General features: G+C 39.7%; 1 pseudogene; it reads right to left on the bottom strand.

Moving 5' to 3' along the window:
* Positions 1–15049: 15049 nt before the first annotated feature.
* Positions 15050–15279, bottom strand: LOC109444122 (small nuclear ribonucleoprotein G; annotated as a pseudogene).
* Between the last annotated feature and the right edge of the window lie 1280 nt (positions 15280–16559).

Genomic DNA, 16559 nt, shown 5'->3' with positions numbered 1-16559 from the left:
GTTTGGATCTGCTCAGCATATGTGTCACTTAGTGGTTAGTCTGAGACTTGGGTGGTAGTTTTAATTGTAGTTTAGGCCCTAAAGCCTTTGCTATATTTCTTTGCTGATGCAGCTCAGGACTGGGCCTCGAATTTGGGCTGGTTGACACACAGATAGGGGACCTCTTTCTCTAGGCGTCCCCTCTCTGAAATTTCCCTGCTCTCACTGGCTTTCAGAAGTCACTTTTCCTAGCTATCTGGTTAGAAAGCTGGGTTTCTCTCAGATATTTAGCCCTCAGCACTGGGATTGCCTTCAGTGCTAAGCAGTGAGATAAAAATAACAGGCGAGATCCCCCACATTCTTCAGCCTGCAGGGGCGCCATGATCCCAGTTCTGGCCAGAGAGATGCATAGTCTCTTAGAGATTATAGGTGCGCTTACTGCCACCATCACCTTGTGGAGTAGTTTCATAACTGATGTTGCTCTCAAGAAAAAAGTGTGTGTGTGTGTGGCTTGATTCATGATGTAGTATTAACCTGCTTTCCTGTTGATGTAGTCACTTGCCTTCCCCCAATAAAGACTCTGGAGACATGTGTCTCCGAGGAAATGCTGTTTCCGTAAGAGATGGATGGCCTTTGAAAATAAAGTTTGTTGGTGAGCATAGGATGTGGCCACAGACCAAACCCAGCAGCCCTCTGAGTGTTGGTATAACCTCTCCAGACCCCAGCAGCACATTTCATGCCATGTCCACGCGTCACCCAGCTCTACCCAGCCTAGTAGGTCCAAGTGCAAGAGACTCTTTAAAACCAGCTCCCTATGGTTTTGAAATTATATTGCAAGCTGTTCCCTGATACAAAATACTGTGTGAGCGAAAATATTTTCAGATGTGAGTTTTCATACTAACTTCCCCTCATCTTATTGCAAGAGAAATATGAGCTTATTATAGAATGAAGAGAAAATACAGATAAGGGGGGGGGAATAAAAATAAAAATCAACTGGAATCCTACCACACTGCAGTCAACACAGCTAATATTCTGATAAATATGTACACATACAGGGTGATGTATATTGCATCAATCTTTTACATATTAAATATGTTTCCATGATAAATACAGGTAATTCTAAATGTTTGTTAATGGGTACATTATGTTCCAGAACCATGGTACATCAATTCATCAAATTCTTTCCTGTTGCATGTATAGATTATTTCCAGTCTTTTCATATTTAATGATAATATAAGCATGTTCAGTAAGTATCATATTAATTACTTTTTCTGCTTTTGATCGTTTCTGGTTTTGGAATTTTAAAACACTGACAAGATTATTTTGAAAATACGTCGTGTGGCACTATTTTTGTGAGTTAGTATATACATAGAATCTGATGAAACGATCGTCTCAGGAAACATCACACATGAATAGTCTGTTTTATTGCCATGTGTCTTTCAGTATCCAAGCTACTGATGGGTAAAGGGGAATAATGTGGATATATGGAGCATTTTCACATGAAAATTTTTTTATGAGCTCTTGCCCCAAATAGTGAGGTTTTCACCATCAAATAATAGCAGTTAAACACAGACTACACGAATGAAAGCTGCAGAGGCATTTGGGAGCAAGGGGGGCATCCTTATACCTCACAGCCTCCCTCTTAGCCTGGTTTTGGCTACAAGCTCTACCTTCAAAGTCCTGTTACCACATCCTTCCAACATGTGGGCATTTTGCTCTGACTTCCATAACTCAGCAGCCTCAACCTTCCCTCACGTCTCCTTCCACCAGGCTGCACTCACCACTTTTTAAAGTTCCACATGTCTTTTATCTGTGCCAGTATTTTCATTAGATTGTTATTTTCTTTGTTGATGCTCTGATTACAAAGTTACATAGGTTTTTGGGTGATCTATACCTAATTTTACCTTTCTCCATTAGTCCTGTGAATTTTGTTTTAGTACAATTTTGCAGGATGTGGGTTTATTCAGAAATGCATATATTGTGTTGTAGCCAAAACTTTTATCTTGTGCTCAGGCTTTGAGTAAAGATAGCAGAATAAAACCTGGTATCGCATAATCTCTCTCCTGATACCTCACAAAATGATCCTCCTCAACCTCAACAAAAGGTGAAAAACTCAGAAAAAATAAAAATTACCAACAGCAAACTGAAAAGAAAACTGGTAAGATTCCATGACATAAAATTCAGAATATCTGGATGTGGTTTCCAAAACACAGTATCAGGCAAAGAAAGTGAGACACGAAAATCCAAAGAATTCTCCCTTACATGCCCCGTGTGAAAGGAAGTAAACTAAAAGGATGAATATGCAATTTTAGAAATTAGAAGACAAATTATCAAGAGTAGGATAGGAGCCCCTCGCTACCACCAGCACCAGCTCACTGGAGATGTGAAAATATTCTGTGTTCAGCAGTTTTTCGGTATCCACGCTCTAAACTTAAAGATCCAAAGCAGGAGTATAGCACCCAGAAAATAAGATGCGCCTCAGCTGGTGCTAGGATTGGGGTGGCACTGCGTCTGGTATGGGACATTTAACAAATTCAGGGGAGAAAAGAGTTTATATTGTCCAACCAACTTTGCTCAGTTTACAAAAAATAGGTAATACCATACTTTTCCAGTTCACAAATGGTTGCTTGGAGTGGGAGATAAACAGGTACGTGCATCAATCAGGTAAGACCATGCTGTGCGAAAGGATTTTCTGCCTGTATCAAACTTTTTGGAAGTCCTGAACTGAGCTGCCCCCTTAAAATATGAAGATAACTAAAAACAATACGGTAATCACGCAAATGGCTTCCTTTCTTATATCATAAGAAAATATTTCCTACAAGAAAACAGGTTGCAGTCTCTTTATGAGGTGGTTTTGTTTTTTTCCTGACATAAAATGACATTACTATTCACAAAGCAGCATTACTAAAAATAATGAAGATTTCTTCCTTATTGATTTTTCTGGAAACGGCCTTCCTTATTTCATCCATACTTCATCTATAATTGGAAAAGGGAAACTACTAAATTGATAAATTCTACAAGGGGAGGATATATCTTGACTATGAAGTTATTACTGTTGACAGTCCAATAAGAGAGACACAGTGGAAGAATTTATGGAAGCTCTTAAAACTGGCTGAAGCAATTTTCAACACACAGTATTTCATTCCTGGACAAAACTAAAGCTGTATTTCTCACACAGTTTTTTTTAGAAGTCAACATCTAACTAGTGGTAGATACTTCTCCAGGCCTTACCTGGCATGATCCAATTCCATTAACTTCTAAAACTCAAACATTTGAGTATTGGGACTTCTAGTTGGGATGTCTAGCCATTCAATAATTCTAATTGGTTTATTTTACAGAGCATGAGCCTGGCAATAAACATCCCATTGTTTAAATGCCTTCTATTGTCAAACTGCCTAGAGTATGACCTTACTCAGGCTGTACCATTTTGCTGGGCATATAGGGAAACGTTAATTAACGAAATGACCTTGAGATGTTCACCAGCTGTTTTTCAGTTTCCCTACCTGTCATTTGATTTTTGCATCTTTTTTTCTCCCCCTCTGTGAGGAAAGTTTCTAGAAAAGGCTGGAGCCACTTCCCTCAGTATCTGCTTTGCCCCAACAACAAAGAAAATCTTATTTTTCCTTTGCTTGAAACACACACGAGTCCTTTCAGCAGTTCTGCGGGTCCAGGATAAGAACTGCAGCTGGAGGTAGAGGTTTTGAGGGTGCATTTTTAAGTGTAATGTTTTCATTTGGAAGGTGAAGAAGCCAAGTTTCAGTGGCTTTCCCAGAGCAGAGCGAGGCTGAGAACTCAGAAATTATATACGAATCGCACACCAACATGAGTGCTGGGCTCCTGATTCCCATTTTTCAAAACTCTGCATTTTTTCCACCTATGGGCTTATCCTTATTTTTCTCTACATGTCATCATTGGAACCAATGTCTATTTGGGGTCAAATTAGGCTGAGAGTACCCAGTAAATTGAGAAAATCACCCTGGTATTCTGAGAACAAAATCAGTCATTGTGTTTTCTATAGCTTAAGAAATGATCTGGGCCATACCATTGAATTTTAAATTAGTTGAGTGCCTATTTTTATGTTTTACTTCATTTTTGAAAACATTAAAATATTTGCCCTCAAGGAAATTTTTCAGAATACAACTTTTCTTCCAATGCTGAAATTAAAAGTTGGATAATTTGGAGAAATTACGGTTGTTGTTTTCTTGTTGTGTTTTTTTCCCATGTGTGATACCGTTCCTGCCTGTTCCCACAAATATCCCAAACATACTCCAAAGGCATGTACATCACCCAGTTTTTCAAAGTGGCAAAACTTTAGGACCTTAAAATGGTTGAACTAAATTCCAGTACAATCAAGATTGAAGGATATTTAAGCATGAACATAAATATATATGGGCAATTGTGGGGAAATAAAATGTACCCACAAGACCCCCACAGATTTTCATAGGTTGCACACAGGCAACTGTGCTCTGTCTGGTTCAAAGAGAACTGCTTCAGGGCACGCTTTATGATTTCTTGTCAACAAATTATGCTTTCTAGATTTATAGGCCAAAGCCTCAGTTATCTCATTTACACAACATGGATAAATATATCTACCTCTTTCGTTGTTCACACATGGTATGTGTTCAGTACGTGTTTGCTCAGTCTTGAGGAGCTAAAGGATGTTAAGAACCAGTTGGCCAGTTCATAGAGAGGGTCCCTTCAGTTGTTGGGAATGATTTTCGTCCATGTCATTCTCACTTGGACAGCTTTGATGGGGCTTCACTGACCACAGAGCTCAAATCTGGCTCTCACCTCCTCATCTGCCTTTTTTGCCCTTTTCTTCCACCACCAGTGACATTCACATGCCAGCGGGCTCCTCAGAAATACCCCTGGGTGAAGTGGTGCAGGGAAATAAAACAAGCACATTGTCTGAGTGATGGCTGAGAAGAACTGGAGAACATACATGTGTCTAAGGGTGAATGCTGGCCGGCTCTACCTAATGTTGCTCTGTAGGAAGGAGGGTCCAGTGTTGCCAAGTCCTCTGCTTTTCTTCAATAAAAGGCAGGCAGATGGCTCTTTTAATTGTGGAATATCTTGATTTGTTTCTAACATGTGGCAGGTATTTTGTATTCACTCTGCTGGTCATGTTGGGTGAACAATTTCCCAGCATGGCTGGCGGCTCGTGAGCCCTACAGAACTGTGCTCTAGCAACCCTGACTACTTGGAGTTTTCTCAGAGTGCAGTGTGTTGTCACGCCTCTGGGCTTCAGCTCATGTAGCTGTCTCCCCTACAAGCCCTCCTCCACTTACCCCTTGACAAAGCTCTACCCACTCATTCTTAAACACTGAGTCAAAGCCAGCGTGGACAAGCCTTTCCCAACCTCCCTCCCCATCTGATCTCCAACAGCCCAGAAGAACTGTTGTTTTTCCTCCTGTTACAATTAACAGTGTTCATACAGTAGAGGGGGCGCTGCATTGGAGCACACAGTGGCTATACCCAATATTCGTCTCCACCCGCAGCATGTAAGACACATTTTACTCATCTGCGTATCCTGCGTGCTTGATGCGATGGACAGCACCAAGAACGGCCAGTGCTTGTTGAAATAGCACATAAGATACAAAGTTCTTACAAACTTCCCTACCTTCATTAGTCGTCATTTTCTACCCGTAGCAGAGCAAGAAAGCACCAAAAGTTTCAGGGATAATACGGTTAACATTCAGATGTTGTAATTACGTCTGTTCTGAAACTATATTTTCATAAATAGTGTGGCTGTTTGCTGCCATCTCGTGCAGTATGAATACACCAATAAGCCTGCTCTCAGGGGGCTTACATTCTAGGGGCAAGGCCAGAGCGTTTGATTTCAATACTGACTGTCACTCAACTGCCTGCCTAGCTGAAAGTAGATCAACTAACACTCCCCTTTTCCATCATTCTATTTTTTAGATGCAGAACCTGAGGACCAGAAGATGAGATTTTAAGCATTTGACCCAAAGACACGCAGCAGGTTACTGCTAGAAGTGGCTATAAGGATCATTTCCTAGCACTGAGTATAACAAAAGTGCTCCAAACAAATTTGTTTCTTAAACATGGCTGACAACTTGCTATTAGTACACAGTCTGCACACACTCCGCACCCACGTACAAAACACACACATATAAATGTGTTTTTTTTAATATTTGATGACACAGAGACATTTTTCTCAGAGTTGTTTAGGTGTGATCAACACAAATGTTGTTAAAAATCAGGGATCAGCTACTCTTACCAGATTCTAATGTGTTTTATCTTTGAATCATTTTGTTTGGCACTTTAGGTTTTGTATAACTGATGAAATCCCTCCATTAAGATAAATGCAAATGTAGCATGATCTCTTCCAGGATATCTATCTATCTATCTATCTATCTATCTATCTATCTATTTATATCTGGAAAAAGAATATAAACTCATTAAAACCTTAAGAGTGCTTAACTTTGGATGGTAAGCATTTGGGCAATTTTAATTTTCTTCTTCTATGCTTTTCTATATTTTCAATACAACTGCATGTTTTAATTTTATAATTGGAAAACTATAGGAAAATTTGTTTTTAAAAGAGAATGAAAATATACAAATGGTCAGTCTAACTTATAATAGTCGTAGTAAAATAACCATTTAGAATATTATTCTATGGGCACTTGTTTTTGAAAGTGGCAAAACTTTATGGTCTTAAAATGGTTGAACTAAATTTCATTACGATTAAGACTGAAGGATATTTAAGCACGAACTTAGATATATATGGGGCAATTGTGGGGAAATAAAATGTACCCACAAGACCCCCACAGATTTTCATAGTTTGCACACAGAGTGACTGTGCTCTGTCTGGTTCAAAGAGAATTGCTTCAGGGCACGCTTTATGATTTCTTGTCAACATGTTGTACTTTCTAGATTTGTAGGCCAAAGCCCCAGTTTTTTCATGTATAAAACATGGATAAAAATATCTACCTTTTATTTTTCTACCATGTCTGTTAGAGCCACACCAGCTCTTAGAGAATAAAATCACAAGACAGAAACAGAAGGTTCTGGAAAACTATCTACTAGAGTTAGGAAATATTTATTTTGTATTGAACTGACATGAAGGTGAGAAAGTGTTTTCACTGTGTGGAAGAATCCTTAGAACGTAGCAATATTCATTCATTTATTCAATAAATATTTTGAGGACTAAATCTCAAACAGTCATAGGCCCTGGGACTATGACGGGGAATAAGGCAAGGGCCTTGACCTTGTGGGATTTAGAATCTAGCAGACAAGGTAGGTAATAAATAAGGAAATACACAACAAGTAAGATAATTACATAATAATCGCCCAATTAATACAAACAATAGGATAACCACATAGTCATTTTACAATTAACTATAAAAAGTAATAGTCCTTGTTTCCATGAAGGAAACTGGGTGCTGTGATACAAAATTACAGAAGAAACATATTTAAGATAAAGATTGAGCTGATCATAAACAAAATTTTTTGTAGGTCTTATATAGATAGGTTGGGACAGTTGTGTTTTCTCTTTAAATATAGGGATTAAACATTCAATAAGAAATTCTAATGATACAAAATTAGCTGCAGTAAGAACTGATTACTAATTACCTAAGTAAGTACTTTTTGGTATTAGGGACATTTTGTATCTCTAGATTTATCTCATCTTTAATCACATACATACACACAAACAATCATTTCACTTTTTCACTTTTACATTTCTGCATCATCTTTGACTTTGTTTGAAATCTCAGAAAATTGCTGAACCTTTACTCAGCCCCCCACAGGACCTTTATAAACCCATTTTGTGAAAGTAACAAGTAGAAGGATGGGTGGAAAAAAGAAAAACACATTTTGTCACTCGTGAAATATTCCCAGATCCAACCTTCACTAACCCCATTGTGTAAGACATTTAGAATATTATTGAGAGAAAGCTTACGAGTGTAAATATACTTATTCTCAATGAAATCAACACCAACCGACTGATTTGTAACTATTCCCTTAATGCTGCTATAAACTTTATTGCAGTGAAAACACTGGTTCTACAGATTGCTTTCCTCTTCCTCAGGATGTGTTTGACCTTTGTGGCACTGCCACTATAAATCTCATGGCCCAACAACCCCTTGTCTGCAAGTGATTTCAAGCACTATCATAAAAATGAAACAGACAGACTTAATTTGAGTTCCAGACTTGAGGAAACTCAACTAAAATATTAGCATAATTTCACTGAGGATGGAGGAAATTGTTAAAATATGTGTATTAGAGAGTGTCTGCAATTCGATCCATCTTTTTTCTGGCTCTTGGGTGCCACCCAGTGATTAACTTAGCGGCAAGTTTCCAGAGGGGTCTGTGGTGCATAGAAGAGCAGGGCAGAGATGCAAGAGGTAGTGAGGGCTGAAGTCCTAAATTAAATTTAGGAACTAAAAATATATAAAAAAAATCTCTGTTAGAGATTTCTATCCCATCCAGTAAAACCTGGCCCATGATGATGTATGTATTCCTTCCAGACATTACAGATGATCCGGTCTATGAATAAGGAAAAGCAGATCTTTAAAACACAGCCTGGGTCTACAGCCACCGGACGAAGGAGAGCAGCAAGGAAGTAACCAGCACCATTCAGACTCTGCTTTCCTAACCCCCTTCCCCTGTCCCTGACCCCCCACTGTCCAGTCCCCCTCCCTAATTTTGTCCTAAAACAGGGTTTGAAAAACTCTGCTTTGTAACAACAAACACAGGAGCTGACTCAACCAGGTGATTATTTTCATGTCTCAAACTTACTAGACTGTTTCTTATCCTTTTAATTCACGGGGGTGGGTAGAAGAACACACACTCCCCTGAGCCTCACACTTCACAAAAATCAATAGCCAGCCAGTGTTGTGGCTGTTGCTTTAAAACAGGTTCTCTCTTTTTTCTCAATAATATTTGAGACACATATAACATATTTTATCAAGGATTCGTGTGAAGCAATATATACTCAACTTAATGTGCCTTGTTTTCTTCTAGAAAAATGTAATGAACTTATAAATAATATTTCACTATATGTTACACATAATTTTTATTATATAGTATATATTATATGTAATATACAAAATATATTACATATACAATTTTATTTGTATTTACTATATATATTTTATACATGATACATAATATTATCTACTTATTTTATCGTTTGTCTAGTCTCTCCTACACCTACTTCTTAAATGTCCACCCAGGCATGCTGAACACAGGGGAGGATCATACACAGAAGTATGAATGCAAGATGGATGTCTCAAGCCATTCTGCTCTCTCCCTGCTCAGGTGCTATTACTATGGTGTCTGAGGGAGGGAGGATCAGAGGACAGACATATTCTCCAAAGGACTAGGAAGGTCTCTATGAATGAGATGAGAATAAAGGACCAGAATCAGGAACGGGAAATGAGCACCTGAATCAGTCCCCTGTTCTCCATATGTACACCTGCTCCATCACCCACCACCTCTCCTCCTCTACCACCCTCTTCTGTCCTTATGCTCCACCCTGGATCTACAACTTGACTGAATAAAGCAAAGGGTGGTGGTGGTGGTGGTGGTGGTGGTGATGGTGGTGGTGGTGGTAGTTGTTGGTGGTGGTGATGGTGGTGGTGGTGGTGGTGGCGGTGATGGTGGTGGTGGTGGTAGTTGTTGTTGGTGGTGATGGTGGTAGTGATGGTGGTGGTAGTGGTAGTTGGTGGTGGTGATGGTGGTGATGGTGGTGGTAGGTGGTGATGGTGGTGGTGGTGGTAGTTGTTGGTGGTGGTGGCGGTGATAGTGGTGGCGGTCATGATGATGGTGATGGTGGTGGTGGTGTTGGTAGGTGGTGATGGTGATAGAGGTGATGTGGTGATGGTGGGATGGTGGTTGATGTTGGCGGTGATGGTGGTGGCAGTTATCGTGGTGGTGGTCATGGTGATGGTGGCAGTAGGTCCAGATGTTGACCTGAGGCAGATGGTCAGAATGAGACCTCATCTGTAGGAACTGGGAACCACCAAAATGCCCATGAGCTGAAGAAGTAGTAGATGATATGCAAATTGGGGACAGATGCAAGGAAATGGGCCTCAGAAGAAACCTTTAGAAAAAGCCCACAGGACCTGTGGCCTTTCATTCAATCCCATGTGATTTGAAGCAACAGTGGATCCCCTCAGCCATTATCCAGTCCATCCACTTTTCCCTCCTGATAGTTTTCATCATGTTTTCAGGGGGAAAAGCAGAGGAGGAGGGAACCATGTTCCCAGGCCCTCTCAGTTACATGTTTTCTTCTCACAAGGAGGCTGTTTTGCCAAAGACATAAATAAATAAAATAATTTAAAAAAGAATTATGAGTAGGTCCTTATACTGGCCCACAAAAGAGATATAGGAGATCCCTCCTGATTCTAATTTCTCCCAGTGGTATCACACTAGGAAGAAGATTAAATGCTTTAGTTCATGATGAGATCACACTCTTTGGCCAATTTTAGTCATTTCTAAATTGTCATTTATATGCCAGGTACTGGGCCTATGTCATTTAAAATTTAAAATCGCTAAATACATATTATTATTACCCTCTGTTGTACAGGTGTATGAACTGAGGCGTAGCAAGGTAAGTATTTGCCCAAGCTCACATTGTAGGATTGGTCTTCTGGCAATTTGACCCCAAAGCCTTTTAGTAGCTTATTACTTGATACAGTACCTCAAGTAGCATATAAACTTTAAAAAATTGCAAATAAAAATTTATCTTGATATGAATTAGACAAACTAACTTAGTATCAATGTGAATTAAATAAATATTAAATAAGCTAATATCCATTTTTTCAAACACCATTATAACATCATTGTTTTTGGAAATGCGCTCTGACTTTGTATCAACTTACAAATATAATTTTGAAACACAACCAGCTGGTCGTTGGGTATTAACTACATACATAATGTATTGGGGAAACCTTCCTAAATTGTTACTTACCACAAAATCTGATATTTTAAATCTGTATTTTCTGAGTTCCATTCCAGTCTTGTTTATTAATATAAACATTCATGAAGGTCAATTCTTTTACCTCATAACTGTTGGCAGTCAAGAATTACTAGACTTCTTACAAAAGTAAGACTTACAAGACTTCCTTAGATAGAAGCTTTGGATTTATCCAATGCTTAAATGACTACTTCACTGAAGTCATAGGTTTCTGTGGTTTAAAGCACAAAAGAAACAACCGTAACCAGAGATTTTTAGCCTAGGCATTAGCAAGTCTCTGCCATACAAATGAAATGTCCAGTGAACATTTCCTTTTGCACAGTACCCTGATGTATCCAGTAAAAGAAACTGGCCCCAAATCCGTCCTCAGATAATTAATACATTAACATGTTGAGTGGGATTGTTTTGTATTATTCAACTGGATGTCAGAATAATGAGTTTAATTGGAGAATAATTCTTATTTGTCCCTAAAAATTATTGATCGAAACACCCATTCAATGCTTGATCATTGACAACAATGGCTTTCCTGGAAGGAGAGATGATTCTATTGCCATTGTATCAGTGGATCAGTATTTTTCCTGTTTGTTATAGGAGGAAAGAATGATTCCTGTCCATCTAAAAGCTTTAGCAGATTGTTGTACAAACTTTCAAAGGAGGGACGGGACGGACCCTTACTTTATACCATTTAAATAAAATGTATTGTGACAAAAGGCCATCACTACGAATCCTCTGTGTTGCACTGCAACAGAAACACTAAAAGAGAATGAGATCTACCAGGTTGATGTTGAATTCCATAGCTGGGCATGACATCATAGACCAATACAGTGATGCTCTAGAAACAGACTCATCCCGGGAACCCAGGAAGACCAGGAATTGGTTCCCTTTGGAGATGATCACATTTCAAAGGCCCAAATGTGTTGTTGGGAGATAGTCAAGAACATTCAGGGAACGGAAATTCAACTATCAGCGACTAACCCCTATGTTTACAACTCTGGAACTGGACAAATGGACAAATCAGACAAACACACAAATACCCTAGGTCAGTCTCTTTTTCACTGCTTTGGAGAAGATATTTACCTTCCTTGTGCCTGCTCAAATGTCATCATAGCAAAGCTTTTCTTGATCATTCTTTCCCTTCCCTCAACTCTCTACTCCCTTGTCCTGTTTCATTCTTTCTCAGAGGACTTATCACTACTGGATCCATTATTTGTATACTTGCTACCTGACAGTTTCCACCAGCTACAATTTAAGCTCCATGAGGGCAGGGCCTTGCTGTGGTCACATGATAAGCATTCAGTAATGAATGAATGAACATTTGGGTCTCAATTTATCCCTCTATAAAATGCTCTTTGTCAAGATTAGATCAGCTATGTTCCTTACACCAGTCGGTACTTTTCTATACATTTTGCATACTGGTTAGAGGAAGAACAGCTTTGCTTCTGGGAAGCTCTCAATCTTATATCCCCCTAATATATATCACCATAAACATCAAAACCACAGTCATGTTCTTGCACATTTCTTGATGGATAAGATGGTCTGTCGATTTAAGTCATTTATTCACTCAACAAGCATTTACTCAGCACGTATAGGGGTTACTCTGATGCTTTGTGAGGAATCCTGGAATCGTAGGGTCCTAGAACCTTTATTTTTCCTGGGCCTAGAATGCTTCTGAGATCAGACTGCTACCTCTCATGAGTCCCGCCTGAATAACTGCAGGGTGCTTCTCCAGTGAGGGCCCTGCTATTTTCCACAGCTTCTTGTTGATGTAAGAATTATGCTATTTTACCTTTCCCTTACTCAATCAGAGCGAACCTCACTTCTTTCATAAGCTCCTTCATCTAGAACATTATTTTCCTGAGGGAAAATTACAGCAAAGAATTTGATTTCAAATACAGTAGCAGAAACGCTTGCTCTAGGCTGAGAGTTCTTAGCAAAACCTCTTGTCTGTAATAGACACGGGTGAAATTAGTGAAGAGGGCAACCACTAAAATGCTCTTATGTTAAACACTCCTGCAGCCATCAATCTAGAGTGAGTTAGCCAAGGTACCTATTGATGTGTTTCTCAGCAAAACAGATTCTCCCCTTCACATGGAGAGAGGTGCAGCAGCCATCTCTTATCACAACTCTTCTCACAGTATCCGTGTTAGTGGCTGCAGGAAGGTGAGATGCTAATGACGCTGCAGGAGGATGAGCTGTGGCCATGACAACCTGCACAAGCTTCTAGCTGTGAATTCCTAAAATCCAATTGATTGGCAGAAACAATGGCACCTGAAAATCTGTACATTGTGAATGACTGGCCCTGATTTCGTTTTTGTCTCTTAAGTCTGAGATGGAAGGGAAAGTACTGTGAGCCACGAAAACCGATGTATCAGAACACAAATTCATTCTGCAAAACTCATAGGGAGTCATAAGGTTTCTTAATTCACTCTCATGGAAAAGACCATGCCTTGGATAAAGTAAGGATGCTTCCAATCTTTGCTTTTAAACTAAGAATTCCAAGATACCAAGACAATGCAATCATCACCTTCAGCCAATGCATCTGATCCGCAAATGAAATGTTTCATGGCCAAAGTCAGCCATGCTTAACCTTTTGGCGATAGCTTTACCTTATGGCCCTTTTCTTTACTAACTATGTCTCCACAGAAAATGTCAGATACAGAACCTCAGAACCTCAAATGATGTGATTCGGTTTGGCTTCAGAGATGAGCCCGAGTTTATTTTATTAAAATGTCTAGTGATAGAGGCATAGCATGATTTGCATATTCAGTGGCAGGTTGAGCACATCTGCTTTTAGTTCTGTAGTCAGAAGCCCCTTGCCAGAGAGGCTGGGATTGTCCAGGCACAATTTCTGGTCACTATGAATTTGAAGACAAGGCCTTGCAAGTAACTGAACTACCTGATTCTGACAAAAATACGTTTGTCAATGTGTATTGGAGTCTGTGATTCTAGTCTGTTTGCCATTTTTCTTGAATAATGAGTAATACACATTTTTTCTAGCATGGTGCATCAAAACATATTTCCAATGCACTAGTCCTGAGACCCTGTTAGGATTACTTAGTTATGCCAAAATGTACCGACAGCCATAAGTTTTACATGTAGGATCTTCTTTGAGCATCAGTTTTCACAAAACTATTGTTTCATAAAACGATTAAAACAAAATGATTACAGAACAGAACCCACAATTTAAACATATTTTAAAGATGAAACATGAGACTTTGAAGAAATTCTGACCTTGCCATGCATCACTTCTGGCCAGGCCCCGACCTAGGGTCTACGCGATCTTGGCGACCCTTAGTGGGAGAGGCCGAGAAGCACTGCCGTATGCTCGAGTACGAATGATAAGACCTTTCAGTGTGTTCACAGACTTAGAAGTGAATGACCCCTTCACAGTTTGGAAAACTCCCCTTAGACTGCAATCCAACATCATGGAATGCCTTTTTCCTGCAGGCCATAATGAGGCTCTACAATGGTTGCCTTGCATGGAAGAAAAATGTGGTAGAAATTAAATAGTACCAGATGACACGATGTGCTTCGTGTGCTGTTGGAGGAGGTGCACTGTGGTTTATCCCCCGCTCCCTCCCTTGAATGAAGCAAATACCAACCGTTCTGGGGCAGTGACTTAATAATGTTCCTATCACAGTTTTAACATATAGTTTAACGTAGGACTTCCTGAAATGTTTCTGAGTTTATTTCCAATTGAAGCCATAGCACATTCACTCAGGTGTCCTATACAGCCTTTTAATTCATCAGAGCCCTAAACCTTCTCTTCTTCCCCCATGCTGAGGGGTTGGTGACTTTTGCAGGAAAGGCCCAGATAGCAGATATTTTGGGCTTTGCAAGCCATGAAGTCTCCACTAAGCTCCTCACGCTCTGCTGCTGTGGCAGGAAAACAACCATGGACGACATGTAAAGAAATGGGCATGGCTGGTTCTAATAAACCTTTGTTTACAATATTGTGGAGGCAGGTGGAGGAGACAGTGGATTTTTTTTTTTTTTTACGATTACAAAAGTTTATTAGCAAAACAATGCAATATGAAAATGTACACGACCTCATTTTTATGCTGTAGTAAAGCAGGTGCTGTGGAGAGGGAGCATGTTGATTTCCCTGGTGAACAGGACCGTTCTTTACACTCGTTCCAAGGCTTCTAACACGATGTTACCATTTCCTCATATTACCACCATCCCAATATTGTTCTGTAGCCCACGAGCTGCACTTCCCCACGCTCACCCATCACAAGACTCATAAAGGGATCAAATGCCCACAATATTCCTTGGACACGTCTGTCACCATTTGATATCAACAGTACCTTCTTGTCCATAAATTTTTTCAACTTGGGAGGGTGAGCATGGCTCATGGTGTCCACTCGACAAGCTCAAAGGTACCTCCAAACAGAGCTGGTGGCCCCCCTTACAGGGAGACAATGGATTTGGGTTGAGGGCTGTAGTTGGCTCACCCTTGCTCTACGTTCTCTCTTAGTGGGTTCCACCACCATCCATCCATTCCCCATGTTCAAAGTTCTCTATTCATATCCAAAGATTAAGTCACAGTTGTTTCATATTAGTTTTCTAGGATGAGCAAATAACGATCTATCTTTTTGCCCACACACATGATGGATGAGTTCACTACAGGAAAACAACCTATTGGGGTGCCCAGATGATGTGATGCGCAGACTACACTCTATTCAATTAATAGAATTTCCTTCAATTTATTGATAAAAGTAAGTCATTTACGTTATTTCTGTTGGCAACATATTACTTTCAACTCCCCACTGACTGATTGTACCAAACAATGCTTTTCAACTCTAAAAACTGCTGGTATTCTGGGTACAAATTCCTCCTTGATGGGACCTGGCTTACAGTTTCTCTTTTTGGCGTTTGTCCTCTAGCAACTGACCAACTCTGCCGCTTCTCATTACTGTTTCACTCATACAATTCTTGTCTTTCCTTCTGGCATAATACACAGACTCTGCCTTCAAGTAACTTCAAGATAACATGGTCTCTGCTTATCCTTGGGAATTTGAAATTCACTTAGTATGGTTGGACATGTCTGACAAGTACCAGTGTCCTTGTGGGACTAATGTGACAGGATATCTGAAATCAGGAGTATCCCCAAAACCCAGGACACATGGCTTCCCTAAGAAAATATAACAATATACCAATAGGCTTTTTTTTTTTTAAATCTGTATTTTCCAAATTTTCTGCAATGAGGAGATGTGATATATCATAAAGGAATATGTCAGACAGACGGCTGTCTCCTGGTCTCAGTCGCTCTTACCATTAGATTAGTTCTCTTTATGCCAGGGCAGTTTCTCCCAAAGGCAAATGTTATCATTTTCTCCTTACTGTCTTCTGGGTAACGCCCTTATTTTTAATCTGATAAATGAGACCTCCCATGGCTTCTTCCTGCCAATCTGTCAATCGCCTGGGAGCCTCGCCCAGAGTCTGGGCCTCAGCAGTTCTTCAGGAATATTTTTTGAGTGAACAAATCAATCAATGAATAACTGAGTGAAATTTTTACAGCTTAAAGGAAATACTCTAAAGTTAGCTACAGCTTATTTCATCTCACAAATAAGTTCTCTTTAGACAAACGAGGAAAGTAAAACACAGAGAAATAAATAACTTGACAAAAGTCACA

Source organism: Rhinolophus sinicus, linkage group LG14 (assembly GCF_036562045.2).
Source record: "Rhinolophus sinicus isolate RSC01 linkage group LG14, ASM3656204v1, whole genome shotgun sequence".
NCBI lineage: Eukaryota > Metazoa > Chordata > Mammalia > Chiroptera > Rhinolophidae > Rhinolophus > Rhinolophus sinicus.
Note: the sequence above shows the minus strand (reverse complement) of the source record. Positions and strands in the feature narration are given on the sequence as shown.